Source organism: Myotis yumanensis, unplaced genomic scaffold, assembly GCF_028538775.1.
Source record: "Myotis yumanensis isolate MYYU_CA2020_CCGP unplaced genomic scaffold, mMyoYum1.0.hap1 SCAF_10, whole genome shotgun sequence".
Taxonomy (NCBI): Eukaryota; Metazoa; Chordata; class Mammalia; order Chiroptera; family Vespertilionidae; genus Myotis; species Myotis yumanensis.
In genome coordinates this window covers 45,673,316-45,687,073 of record NW_027223761.1, presented here as the reverse complement: position 1 = coordinate 45,687,073, position 13,758 = coordinate 45,673,316, and the positions used below count along the sequence as shown (strand labels likewise).

The window sequence follows — 13,758 nt, the reverse complement described above, 5'->3', positions numbered from 1 at the left end:
TCACACAAACACTCCATCCATGCTTTTGTTCCGGCCCTCCGGTCCAGTTTAAGAACCCACTGTGGCCCTCGAGTCAAGTTTGCCCACCCCGGTCTAGAACATATTTATTTGTAGGATGGAGAAAGGAGTGAACGTATAGATGGAGTGGTGAAGCCAGAATTCCAACCCATGCCTGTTGGACTCCTAACCCAATGCTTAATTCTATACCATGCCCCTCCCCCAATAATTCCATTTTGTAAATTGATATTATTTTGTAAATTCCACTTATTCAACATTTCTATAAGACTTTGTGAGATTTCTTCATCCTACAAATCAGACATTCATTAATCAAATTACTAGCAAATTCATCAACTGATTTGATAAGCTGGTACCTTAAAAAACACCAAATATAGTTTTTATATGACAGCATTTTGGGTTTAGCACTAAGCAGAAAGGCAGAGACTATCAACACCAATTACTACAGCACTCATTAAAGCCCAAAATGTAACTTCTAAAGTCCTAGTAACAGTATTATATATATTTATTACTCTTGAAACTTACATAAACAAAAGTGGATAAAAGATTTGGAAATAAATCCACAAGTTTTTGAAATATCCACTTAACTTTACTACATTGATTTTTCAGTAAGTGTGTGCATAAATCTGTTAACTACATACATTTTATAGGTTAATTTTAGGTCATCATCAGAAAGCCTAAAAACTTCTGCTTGCTTTCTAGATGTCAAAGCTCAAAATCACATACATAAATTAACTAAGTTGCTTTTCTGGAATGAATATGCTGTCTAGGAATTCCACATATTCAGAATACATATGAGAAAGACATATTTCAATTATAAAATTGCAAAAGGAATCTCCTCAACTCATCATTTTACCCAATTTCAGAGCACAAAAATACAATTTAGAGGTCCCTAAAGTTATTCTGTTTATGTATGGATTTCACAGGAGGAGGAATCTCCAGGGATCATTGATCTGACAGAAAGCAATGCTAACATCTAAGTTGTCATAATCAATCTTCTCTAATTATCAACAAGTTTTTCCCATTTCTGACCAGTCATTTGGAGCTGACCTCTGACAAGTACTTACAAGTCATCGAAATCTCATTTTATTTTATAGCCTCATATTTGTTATTGGGCTAATCTTTACCTGTTCTACATCACACAACAGCTTAAATATTTGAATGGCCCAGCAATAAATTTCCATGGTCCCCCTGGGTCAGTCAGATGTTAGCTGTTAAGTAAAGCTAAAAGGATCTATGCTTCATAAATTTCCTTCAGGGTCCACATTTGCTCTTACAGGCCAGGCTTTCAAGCCCAAACATCTTTATAGCTATGTGCAGTGATTTATTAACTCTTCCTTGTTTTTATCCAAAAAGATCAATCACATATGTATCAATAAGCTGGTGTGCTGGTGACTGCTTTTTATTGTACGTATAACCACCTGCCTTTAATACAAACTTGAGTCTAAAGCTTTTGTAAGCTCTTGCTGGATTTTAACAACCTTCACCTGTTTCTAATTTGGTATAAAACATATGGTTTAGCTCTGCTATTTAGTTCTAAGCCAGTCTTTCCTCTTTCGGACCCAACAATATGAAAGAAAACAAATCCAGAGCACAAAAACCTAAATTTGGAGGATGTTACACACGCACACCCCACCCCCCTTACTTGCCCAATTACTTCTCAAAAACACTTTTAACAAATAACAGGAATAAATTATTTTGCAGCTATGAAATTATTACATTTCATTCCAAACAATTAGATGTGTCCTACATTACTCTCGAGGGTTCTGAGAATTATGTTCAAACTGCACAAATGAGTGTTTCATCTCAGGACCTCAAAAAAAGGAAACAGCCCTATCTAGCTGCCTCTGAGGTTAGGATTGAGAGTTTCTACCTTCACATTCAGGAATCCACATTTGGCCAGGTAAAACCAAGATTTCCTTTTCTCTTCCCTGATCCTTCTCTAAATCAGACCAAAAGTTTAAGAGGCAGACAGAACAACCACCTAACCCAGCATGGTAAAGTGAATACTAAAATTAAGAGTGTCTGAGTGATAGGGCAGAGAGGAGTAAATCCTCGGGAAAAAATGACTAATAGAAATGTCTAGGAAAGGCAGAGAAGTCAACACAGCCTCCCACAGCTCTCCCAGACTTCTTTCCCTCACACATTTACTTTTCCAGTCACGGTGGGACAACACTGGCCACAGCTGGCATTTAATCTCCCATTCAAATGCCTCTCATCCTTTGAAGCCCAATGCAAATACTCTATCCACTCTGCAGCCTTCCAAGAATCCCAAGTCAGGAATGATGGCGCATCCACTGGATTTCTCAGTGTTTATCCATCATTTAGAATCATGTAATCACATTAGGCTCTGGTTTCACAATCATCCATTTTACATGTCTCTTCCTGTACAATGATCTAACATAACAGGCATTGAATAAATGCTCACTGTGTTATATTAAATTGGTTTACAAAGAAAAAGCTTTTGCAAAAAATGAAGCACACTTAAAAATAATATTTATTTTTTTATCAAAATAATAAGTGAACAGGTTTATTGGCTAATACCTTCTATCTCAATTCCTAGACCCCAGAGCCAATTATTCTCAATACTTTACGCTGCTTTTTTCCCTTCGTATTTACCCTACACATATCAAACTAATATCTTATATTCCTCTTTCTATGTTCTATGGTTTTAAAAATAACCTATTGACAACCTACTGGGGAGTATAAGGATTTCTCTCTCTTACACACTGCTTCCCCATCTCTTCCCAAAACATCTATGTTTCCCTTCCTCCCATTCTCTCAGGAGGGCCAACACAACAATTTTTGCTTAAATCAATATGCAATGTTACAATCATATAACAATGTAATTATTATTTTGAGCTAAAATGTGTAATACAGGTTTTTCTTTTAAACTTGGTTTTCCTTGGAGTTAATAACTATCTAGTCTCTTCATTTGCTAAATTTATTGATGTAGCTCTAATTCATTCCCCAGCTCCCCGGACGCAATGAAAACACTCTCAGTATAGTTAAATGCATCAGATAATCTGTCCATTTTGCTCTTTCTTGAAGTCCGTCATCCTACTCGTTAGGCCAGTTGAAGAACTGACCTCCTACGACCTCCCTTTGCCATCATCCTGAGACCCCTTTGCTTCTCTGCTGTGTTGGGTCCCTTCTTTTCCTTGAATGATGTTTTCTTCTTATTGGTTTATTCCCTTATATTAATAGAGCACATCTTCCAGGAGCTTCCTAGGAAAGGTGCATAGGTAAAAAAATGTTTAAGGATTTCATGTCTGGAAAGCCTTTTTTCTTCCCCTGTAATTGATAGTTTGACAAATATGTAAGTCTATAGATTACATAGATTATAGAAATAATTTTCCACGGTATTTTGAAGGCTTTATTCCATTGATTTCTAGCTTTCAGCGTTGCCTTTGATAGTCACAGAGCATGATTTCTATACCTTTATCTGTATTTTTCTCCTTCTGAAAGCTTTCAGAATCTTTGCCTCCAGCATTTCAAAATATCGCCATGCTGAGCACTCACTGGCTCTTTCTGAGATCAAGTCTTCCATTCATTAGAGTTTTCTTATATTATTTCTTGGATTTCTTACCTTCTGTTTAACTCTGTTCCTTTCTGCACTCTCATTTGGAGGTTGAATCAGCATTTATCTGAGGGAAGCCTCTAATTCCTTACCTTTTCTAGTTCCATCTCTGCCTTTTGGCCTTTTTTCCCTAGATTCCTTCAGCTTTACCTTCCAGCTTTCTGTCCAATTTTTAAAATTTCATGACTTTCATTTCCAAACTTTGTCTTCTAATGAGTGCTCATTTTTAATACCATTTTGTTTTTAAATTTAGTACTTTCTCCTGTCTCTTGGAGAATAGTAAAAGTCTTTTGTTGTTGTTGTTTTGGGGTTGTTGTTTTTTTTTGCTTTTGATTGACCCTATATTCTTTCTTCCCTCCACACTTTTTTTCTTTTTAATTATTATTTTGGCTTCTGTATTTTATGAGAGAGTTTTCCCCAAATACCTGATGATCCTTGATTGACCATTTTTAAAAGTGAGTCACAAAAAAGCTAATTGAAAACTGCATGAATCAGACTGGCAGTTTCACTGGGGGATGTACAACTGTGAGGAGTTGTATTTTCACTGGAATCAATCAATTTTCCATGTTTTATCGATTTTGCCCTTCAGCATGTAGACATTTACTTAATTCCTTTTTCTTCCTGGCACCTCTGCCCTCAGTTGTGCGGATTGTTCCTGAATCCAGGGTTAGTCTGGTTCAGCATCTTAAGAGTAAACTTCAAGTTTTCTGCTGGTGCAGGGAGAGGTAGCTACATGAGGGAGGAGTTATTCGGGCACACTGACTTCTAATACAAACTTCCTGCCGTACCTGCTTCATCTTCAAGACACCTAGCCTGCAGCTCTCTGAGCTTTTCTGGATTTTTGCAGCATGAATCAGCTTGCTTCTTAACGTTCCTCCTTGCAGACACTTAGATTTTTGTTTTCTCAGTTAAGTCAGTTGCTACTCCTCCATCTGTTTTCCAGTTTTCACAATTTTGTTGCCATCTCTTTCCACTTGAGGTTGCTTCTCATATTCTTTTTGTCACTGTGGGTTGATGCTTTTTAAATTTCAATCCCTGCACTGTTATTTTAGTGTCATGTAGGGGAGAAAAGATAAATACAGCCCTGGCTGGTGTTGTTCAGTGGATAGAGCATTGGCCTGTGGACTGAAAGGACCCCGGGTTCCATTCTGGTAAGGGGCACGTGCCTGGGTTGCAGGCTCAACCCCCAGTAGGGGGCATGCAGGAGGCAGCCAATCGATGATTCTCTCTCATCATTGATGCTTCTCTCTCTCTCTTCCTCTCCCTTCCTCTCTGAAATAAATAATAAAAAAAGAAAAGATAAGTACACTTTTTCAGTTACAAGCTTGAGGTTCATTAATTACGAATAAAATAGTGCCTTCTTTTGCTTTTCTATGTGTCTGGCTCTTGTGCTGTGCTTTACATATATTATTTTTTAAATATATTTTTATTGATTTCAGAGAGGAAGGGAGAGGGAGAGACAGAAACATTAATGATGAGAGAGAATCATTGATTGGCTGCCTCCTGCACACCCTACACTGGGGATTGAGCGTACAACCCAGCATATGCCCTGATAGGGAATCGAACCATGACCTCCTGGTTCATTGGCTGACCCTCAACCACTGAATCACACTGGCCGGGCAATATGTATTATTTTTAAAACAATCCTATGGCAGAGACTGCAGATTGTTACCCCAATACCCATACTCTTTTTTCTGTGGTTAGAGAACCCCTAAAGTTTAGTAGTTCACTCAGAAGAACACATTTCTCAGTCTCTTGGGGAGACTGGAGAACACAGAAGTCTATATAAGAGGAAAGAGTGCCATTTTCCTGCTGGTTGAATAATGACTGCCTCTCCCTTTTGTAGATGAGGGCCACACCCTAGAGATGGCAGAGCAGAGAGCTTGAAGGAGCCTGGGTTTTCTGAAGCGTTTATGGAACTGTGGTTGAATTACTGATCCCTGGACTTTTATGTGTGATAATAAAATTTTATAAGTTTAAGTCATTGTTAATTTGAGGTTTCCACAGACAAACTCCAAACTAATACTATTTCTCCAAATTGAAGCTTGGAAATGACTTGCACAAGGTTAGGGTGAGAAGGAAGGCAGCTAACTTGGATCTTACACCAAAGTCCAAATTTTTAACCACAGGCTATCTAAAATTTATAATATCACACATATGTCATAATTTGAGGGTTGAGTATGATTACTATCCCAAGAAAGAAACAGAAAAATTTAGGAGTCAGAATTCTGCTCACTCTTCCACTAGAGGCAAGAATAATTTGTTTTATTAATTTTACTTAGCTAAATGATGGGGACAAACATGTTTTTGAATCATGTAAAAACAGTTATAAAAGTTCTTCACCAAATCTGGATATAATGTTGGAGGTGATCAATGATTCTCTCTCATCATTGATGTTTCTATCCCTCTCTCCCTCTACCTTTCTCTCTCTGAAATAAATAAAAATATATTAAAAAGGGGGGGGGGGGTAAGGACACACATGTAATACCTTCATCAATAAAGAAATTAAAATATATATTAAAAAAAAGAGGTGATCTAATTTAAAATGCAGACTTTAACGCAGGCATATAGGAAGTTATACTACAGAACATAGAAGATAGGTACCAATTTATTAAGATGTTCTTTACAAATAGAAAACACAATGATTTCAAATATAAGCTCCAACTGAACAATAGTTTACACACAGTAAGATCCCAGTGTTTATTAAATGAATACAAATTGATTCTTAATTCATTTGTTGAGAAATATTTCCCAATTGCCCCTCAACTTAAAATAATCATTCCCATATCTTTGTTCATGATGTTTATATAACTCATCAGACACTCATTTTCCTATTTTTTAAAGGTATTTTTAAATTAAAAAAACAATGAACAAATAACTCTATATCCACTATCAACAATTGATATTATTTTGCATTTTTAGTCCAAATAAATAAAACATTACAGATAAGTGAGCCTCCTTTGTTCCCCATCCCGACACTACCTCCCTATCTTTGCTATGCTTTCAACCTCAAGAGACAGAAAACCCAAATCAATTGATTTAAATAATAAGAAAAATGGAGACAAATTAGTTCCAGAACTGGCTAGCTTAAGAGCTTATCTGGGACAGGTTTTCCCATCTTTCTACCTTGCCATCCTTAGAAAATTGTTTTAGGCCCACTCATGGTCATAAAATGGTTGCTACACTAGTAGATGACAGACTTTCCTGTGTGTTACATGTATAAACTTTTTATTAAAGTACAACACCGAGATAAGTGCAAACCCACTGAATGTGCACAGAACTAATACTCCTATGAAACAGACAGAATCTCAGCTCAAGAAATAGACTATTCCTTACTAGCACCCCAGCCATGTCTGCTTCAGTGCATAAAACCATTCCCTGAAACACACAGAACTGGCCAGAACTGTGAAAGTTTTTGCCTAAACCAGACACTGGCAGGTGGAATGGGATTACCACGATTGGTTAAACAGCCAGTCATGGTTTATTCCCAGGGGCTGGAGGTGGGGCACACCTTCCATATAGCAAGTGAAGAGAAAGAATAATTAACAAAATGGAGCTCTGCTGGTAAAAAGGAAGCCAAGCATAGCTATGGATAGACACCCACCTGCACCTGCCACAGCCTCTCCCACAGGCCACTAGCTCTATGTATGTGGTGAACATCTGTGTATATCACTTTTTATATTTTTAAAATACAAATGCTTATATAAATAATAATGGACCATGTACATCATTCTACAACTCACTTTTCCCTCAATATTGTTTTATGACAGCTATTTTTGCTGATACATATATTTAATATATTTCTTTGAACTCCTAATTAGTATCCCATATTTTATTTCTCCACTCCCTTACTGACAGAGATTTTTTTTCTATTTTTTCACAGAAAAAATTAAAAGTTTTTGTATTTGTATTTTTAAAGAAATAAAGATACATTTAACATCTTTATATGCCCTCTGAGTAAGTTTCCCTATTATGTATATACTAGAGGCCCAGTGCACGAAATTCATGCATGGGGGGTGGGGCTGGGGGAGGGGGTCCTCTCAGCCCAGCCTGCACCCTCTCCAATCTGGGACCCCTCAGGGGATGTCCAACTGCTGGTTTAGGGGATCGGGCCTAAAGCAGCAGTCGGAAGTCAGACATCCCTCTCACAATCCGGGACCACTGGCTCCCAACTGCTCACCTGCCTGCCTGCCTGCCTGATTGGCCCTGACTGCCCCCCGCTGCTGGCCTGGTCACCCCCAAATGTCCCCCCTGCCGGCCTAGTTGCCCCCAACTGCCCCCCCCGCCAGCCTGGTCGCCCCTTACTGCCCCCCCATGCCAGCCAGGTCACCCCTCGCTGCCCCCCTCTGCCAGACTGGTCACCCATCACTGCACCCCCTGCCGGCCCGGTCGCCCCACACAGCCTGCTGCTCAGTTGTTTGGTTGCCCCTCACTAACCTCCCTGCCGGCCTAATCACCCCAGGCAGCCTGTTCGGTCGTCCATTTGGTTGTGATGGAGAAGCCCTCAGGGGCGAGCAGGGCTGGCAGCTGCTGCTCACACCCACTAATGGTGCCGAGCGATCGGGACCAGTGCTGGTAGTGGTGCGAGCAGGGCCATGGCCGGCAGCAGGTGCGAGCAGTGGCTGCCGGCCCTGATTGCTCCTCAGGAGCAGGGGGAGGTGGAGAAGCCCTGAGGGGTGATCGGGGACAGCAGCTGCCCCTCGTACACGCTGACGGTGCTAAGTGATCGGACCGCACAGGGTGCTGGCAGTGCGGGAGCAAAGAATTTTCAGTAGCCATCAGAGAGGCTTGTCCCAATGACAGCGACCAGCACCCCACCTGGTCTGGCACCACCGCTCACCTGCTCCACCATCCCGTCGCAGCCGACGCCTGCCATGTTCCACTCGAGCCCCCTGGTGGTCAGCGCACATCATAGCAACCGGTTGTTAGGTTGTTCGGTTATACCACTGTTCGATCTATTTGCATATTAGGGTTTTATATATATTAGGTATAGATGTACAGTTTCTAAGTATAACCCCGTTTTACTAGATTCTACCAAAATGCTGCTGCTGTTAATCCTAGAGAATAATGTGTAACTTTGGAAGTAAATTTCTTGACCTCTCCATGACTCAGTTTACACATCAATACAAGGGAAACGGCAACATTAATTGCATACTGCTTTTGTGACAATTAATTTACAACAGTACCAGAAACACAGAACGAGCAATTATAATTTTCTGAGTGGTTAGGATTGTTCATTAATTTTTATATTCCTAAAACAGAGCACAGGGTCTATTCATATTTACCATAGGTTTTTACTGGGTTCACTTGGTAAGCTGGAACTATTTTCCAGGACACCACTGCCTGTAGAGATCTAGGCTAGGGGTGAGTGAAAGATAAATTTGCATGAGATTTGGAAGACAGTGAAGCAGCAGCCACTCCATTCTGAAGTTAATGGTGGGTAACACAGAGAGACGGACACAGGCAGGTGCGAGCTGCCTGTATATCCCATCTGGTCTTGTGCTCCTGTTCTGCAGCTAGCTCTTGTTCCCAACTGCTGGCCCTGCTGACAAACAGTGACTTGGGGCCCACCACCAGATGCAATGGCAACTGTCTTCCATAGATGTCTCCACCTGCTCTCCCCTGTGGTTCCCCTCAGCAGCTGGAGAGACCTTGCTTCCCACTTCTGGGCTGAGTTGTCCACCTGCACTGAGCTTCCAGAGGCTGGTTAGTGACGTTCTCTGATCCTCCAACTCCCCCTTTTGGACTCTTCTCCGGCTTCTCCCACAATTGGCTGGTAACTTGTTCCCGTAATAAATCAATTATACCACAACATTCATAGTGATTCTGCTTTCCTGACTGCAATTTACTGATGTAATATCCTTTCATAATTTTTCAATTGGACTGTTTCGTGTAGCTATTGAACCACAAGATTCTTTATATGGGCTGGATTCCTTCCTCCCTCCCTGCCTGTCTCCCTTTCTTCCTTTCTTTTGCTATTTATGTGCTAAAGTTTACATTCACTAACTTATAAAAAGAAACTTTATTGAATTCTGGTAGGAAGGAGTGCTCCCATGATTTTCTGGACAAAAAACAAATTCTCCAAAAAACATTTAGGTATCCTATTTATTTTTAGCCAAAGTAATTTCTCATATACTTGTATATAATTGTTGGTCAATTTTCCTAGGGTTGTAGTAACATTATGATCACTTTCTTAATTTCAATTAACTCCCAACCCCTGTTTACCTACTGATCGTTACTCACTATTTCCATTTTAACACTACATTTTTAAATCCATATAATATACTTCTATTTCTTTGTTGCAGATCTAGCATTGGCATTTGCACATTTTATTTAGCCACTATGAGAAAAAATTCTCCTCTTTGGTTATTGGCAGAAGAGCATCTGATAACAGCACATGAGGGAAACAGATTTATAATCTATACTAATAAAGAGCTTATATGCTAATGGTCGATACGCCATAACGGTAACGATCAGGTCATTAGCATATTAGCTGGGCGTTGCTCCGGAGGAGGCGGGACCATCCCGTGCCAGGGAGGGCAGGGGTGAGAGCCCATTGCGCCCCCCTCACCAGTCCTTTGCCACCCACCGCTTGCACTCTGAGTGCCCCGCGGCCCACCTGCCAGGAGAAGGAGCACAGCAGGCGTGAGGCTTCCACACTCCTCTGGCGCTATGATGGAGCGGAGCCGCTGCGTTGCTCCAGAGGAAGCAGTGAGGCACCCAGAGAAGGCGGGACCAGCCCGAGGCAACTGGAGGGACTGAGGGCGGGGCTTGAAGCAGCCAGAGAAGGCCAGAGGGTTTGGGAGCTGGGTCAGGTGCGCTGGAGCTCTGCGTGGACAGGTTCGGGTGTCAAGGCAGGGTTGCAGGTGGGTGGGCCGTGCTGCGCGATTTTGAATCGTGCGCTGGGCTCCTAGTATATTATTTCAAATTCAAAACAATTTTTAAAAAAAAATCACAACTAGTATTACAGCAAATTAGAGTATAAGACATAGTTAAACCAAGTTTGTATGTGCATTCATTTATTTAGATCTTTTCTGTCCTTCCAATATCTTTTTATAATGCTTTATATTTTTCATTAATAAAGTTCTTTCATAGTTTTATTAAATATAACACTAGGTACTTATATTGTGCTCATTTTCTATTTCGTTATTGTTGGTGTATACAATCTATTTGATTTTTATGTTGACCTTATATCCAATAAATGTGCTAGACTTTCTAATTCTAATAGTTTGCAGACTCCTTACATTTTTTACATAACATTCACATCTGCAAAATATGATTTTGTCCCTTTATTTCAAATACTCATACATCATCTCTTTTCTCTGTATAGTTATATAGACCATTATAAAGATAATAACTGGCATCTTTACCTACTTTCTGATTCCAATGGGGATAGTTCACCATTAGGTCTAATGCTTGCTATAGGTTCAATAACCATTCTCTAATCTTTTAAAGAAATTCCCTTCTGTTCCAACTTTCAAATGTGTTCACAGGCTTTTTCAATCTCCAAATGTCTCCTTTATTTGTTGTCATAAATTTTCTCTCTGTATTTTTTACTTTGTCAGAACAAGACAACAACATATTTCTTCCTTGCCATTCTTTCTCATCTCTGTTCCTAGAATTACTAGTGGACATGTGCTGACACCTCAGTCATCCTCTGTGTCCTCTAACTACTGTTTCAAATATTTCTTTACCTGTGCTGCATTCTGGATGATGCCTTCATTTCTATTTTACTCTTCACAAATTCTCTCCTTAAATGTATCCACTCTACTGTTTATCTTATGAGTTTTTTTAATAAATAGATTTACCTTTACAATTTAAAACGTTTTTTAAATAACTACTTTTTTTACTTGCAACTGCCTGTTTCTGTTTTGTAAACTCCCATTTTTGTTTTATAGATACTATTTCCTCCTTCATCTTTGAGAATTCTTAATATACCTCAGTCTTTCTTCAAGTTATTATTTCAATTTCCGTACGTATTCTCTTATTTTTTGTTCTCCTCACCTTGTCCTTGGATTTCCTCTTTGAATTTTCTACCCCAAGATGTTTTATAAAAAGATTAAAGTGGAAGAGAGTCAAGTGAAGGAGCCATAAGCAATTTAACCTTTAGGAAGTGTATGACTCCCAGATGGAAATAGGCAATCCATAAGTGTATATAGGGTCAAATGGATTTTTAGTATCTTTTGGGAGTTCAAGTATTTGGAATACCATAGAGAAAAGCAGGATATTTTATTTAAATGTAATGATTGGTAAATATAATGATTGGCTGAGTTCTGAAAATTCTATTTTCCCAACATTATCTGATATTGCTCTCAGGCATGCCCATATGTGAAACTCATGACAATGAACCATGCATGTATTTCTAACTTAATATTTGTAACCTTTTGTTTCATTGGTTAGTTTTGTTTATTGTTTCTCCAAATTAGTCTTGCCAAACAAATAGGTCCTGATGTTAGCATATTTTTGCAGGGAATGAGCACTGGGTCATTTAAGCATAATAATGTTATTTTCACTTGAAAGCTTAAAACACTAAGATAAATATTCTAAGCAAAGTAACTTTTAAGTTGGTCCAAAAAATTTAAAAAGTACTTTTTAGTCAATTATCAGGCCTTTATTCTTAGTGGCAACATGACTGTTAGGACTGGTCCCAAACCACCTATCAACCAATCTTATCTTTCTCTGCTCAAAATCAGATTGTCCTTGCTCTCCCAGGGGGATACCTAATGAATCTTGTGATGTGTTCACAAGACAACGGTATGCCAGGTAAAGAAGGAGTGTTACTGAATTTAAAAATGATACAAGGTAATTTGGGTTATCTCTCAAATGAGACAATAAGCTTAGGTAATATGCTCACTTTGTTGCTTTATGTCTGTTTTAAACATAAAGTCTATTCATATGGTAGATACTTAGTACCATTCACAGAATTTATTTTAAATTAATCACTTATTTTAAAGAGAAAAACACTGTTTTATTTATTGATGTTGCACATATTTCAAAGGCCTAGAACAATGTCTGTCACATTGTACACACTTTCTAAACATTTGATGAATTAATGAATAGTTTAGCAGATTTGGGTGTGCATTTATAATTGACTAGAGGCCCAGTACATGAAATTTGTGCATGGGGGTGCTCTCAGCCCAGCCTGCACCCTCTCATAATCCAGGACTGCTGACTCCCAACTGCTCGCCTGCCTGCCTGCCTGATTGCCCCTAACCGCTTCTGCCTGCCAGCCTGATCACCCCCTAACCACTCCCCTGCCAGCCTGATCAACACCTAACTGCTCCCTGCTGGTCTGATTGCCTCTAACTGCCCTCCCCTGCCAGCCTGGTCCCCCCCAACTGCCCTCCCCTGTAGGCCTGGTCCCCCCCAGCTGCCCTCTCCTGCAGGCCTGGGTCCCCCCAACTGTCCTCCCCTGCAGGTCTGGTCACCCCTATCTGCCCTCCCCTGCAGGCCCGGTCACCCCTAACTGCCCTCCCCTGCAGGCCTGATCACCCCCAACTGCCCTCTCTTGGAGGCCTGATCGCCCACAACTGCCCTCCCCTGCTGGCCATCTTGTGGGGGCCATCTTTGACCACATGGGGATGGCCATCTTGTGTGTTGGAGTGATGGTCAATTTGCATATTACTGCTTTATTAGATAGGATACCATAAACCTTGATTTTGAATTACCATTTAATAATACAAAACCGAGTTAAATATCTATGCCAAACTTTATACTAAAAAACATGTAGGTTCCCTCCCTCACCCCCCTCTCCCCCAAAAGAAATGATATAAAATGGGAAGGGAAACTTCTTTCAATGAAATGTGATCACTCTGTATCTTCTTAGAATAAACATTACCAGTCATTTCCCCTAGAAATCTCTAAGCAAGAATAAAATGCAAATTTCTTTTCAACCAACTTATGAATCTCCCATTTTGTGATTCATGTAAAAATCACAAATAATATAGAATCCAGAATAAAGAAAAGAAATTCTTGTATCTCTCAAACAGAACACTGCTTAGCAAATTCAATATTAGGAGGTGGCTTCTAAAAAGTTTTTCCTCTAATAAGTAATTTTTTAAAGCCAGAAATGACAAATTTATGCTACTGAACACTCAAATACAAATATTCCCTTGTATGGAATATCTTACAACAGAAGTTGTCTCAATAAATTCATTCATCAT

The 13,758-nt window shown here is 39.7% G+C and overlaps 1 protein-coding gene across 1 annotated transcript in view; it reads right to left on the bottom strand.

The window, feature by feature from the left end:
• UVRAG (UV radiation resistance associated) overlaps nucleotides 1–13,758 on the bottom strand; it is a 284,911-nt gene that overhangs the window by 89,347 nt on the left and 181,806 nt on the right. The gene's annotated exons all lie outside the window — the stretch shown is intronic.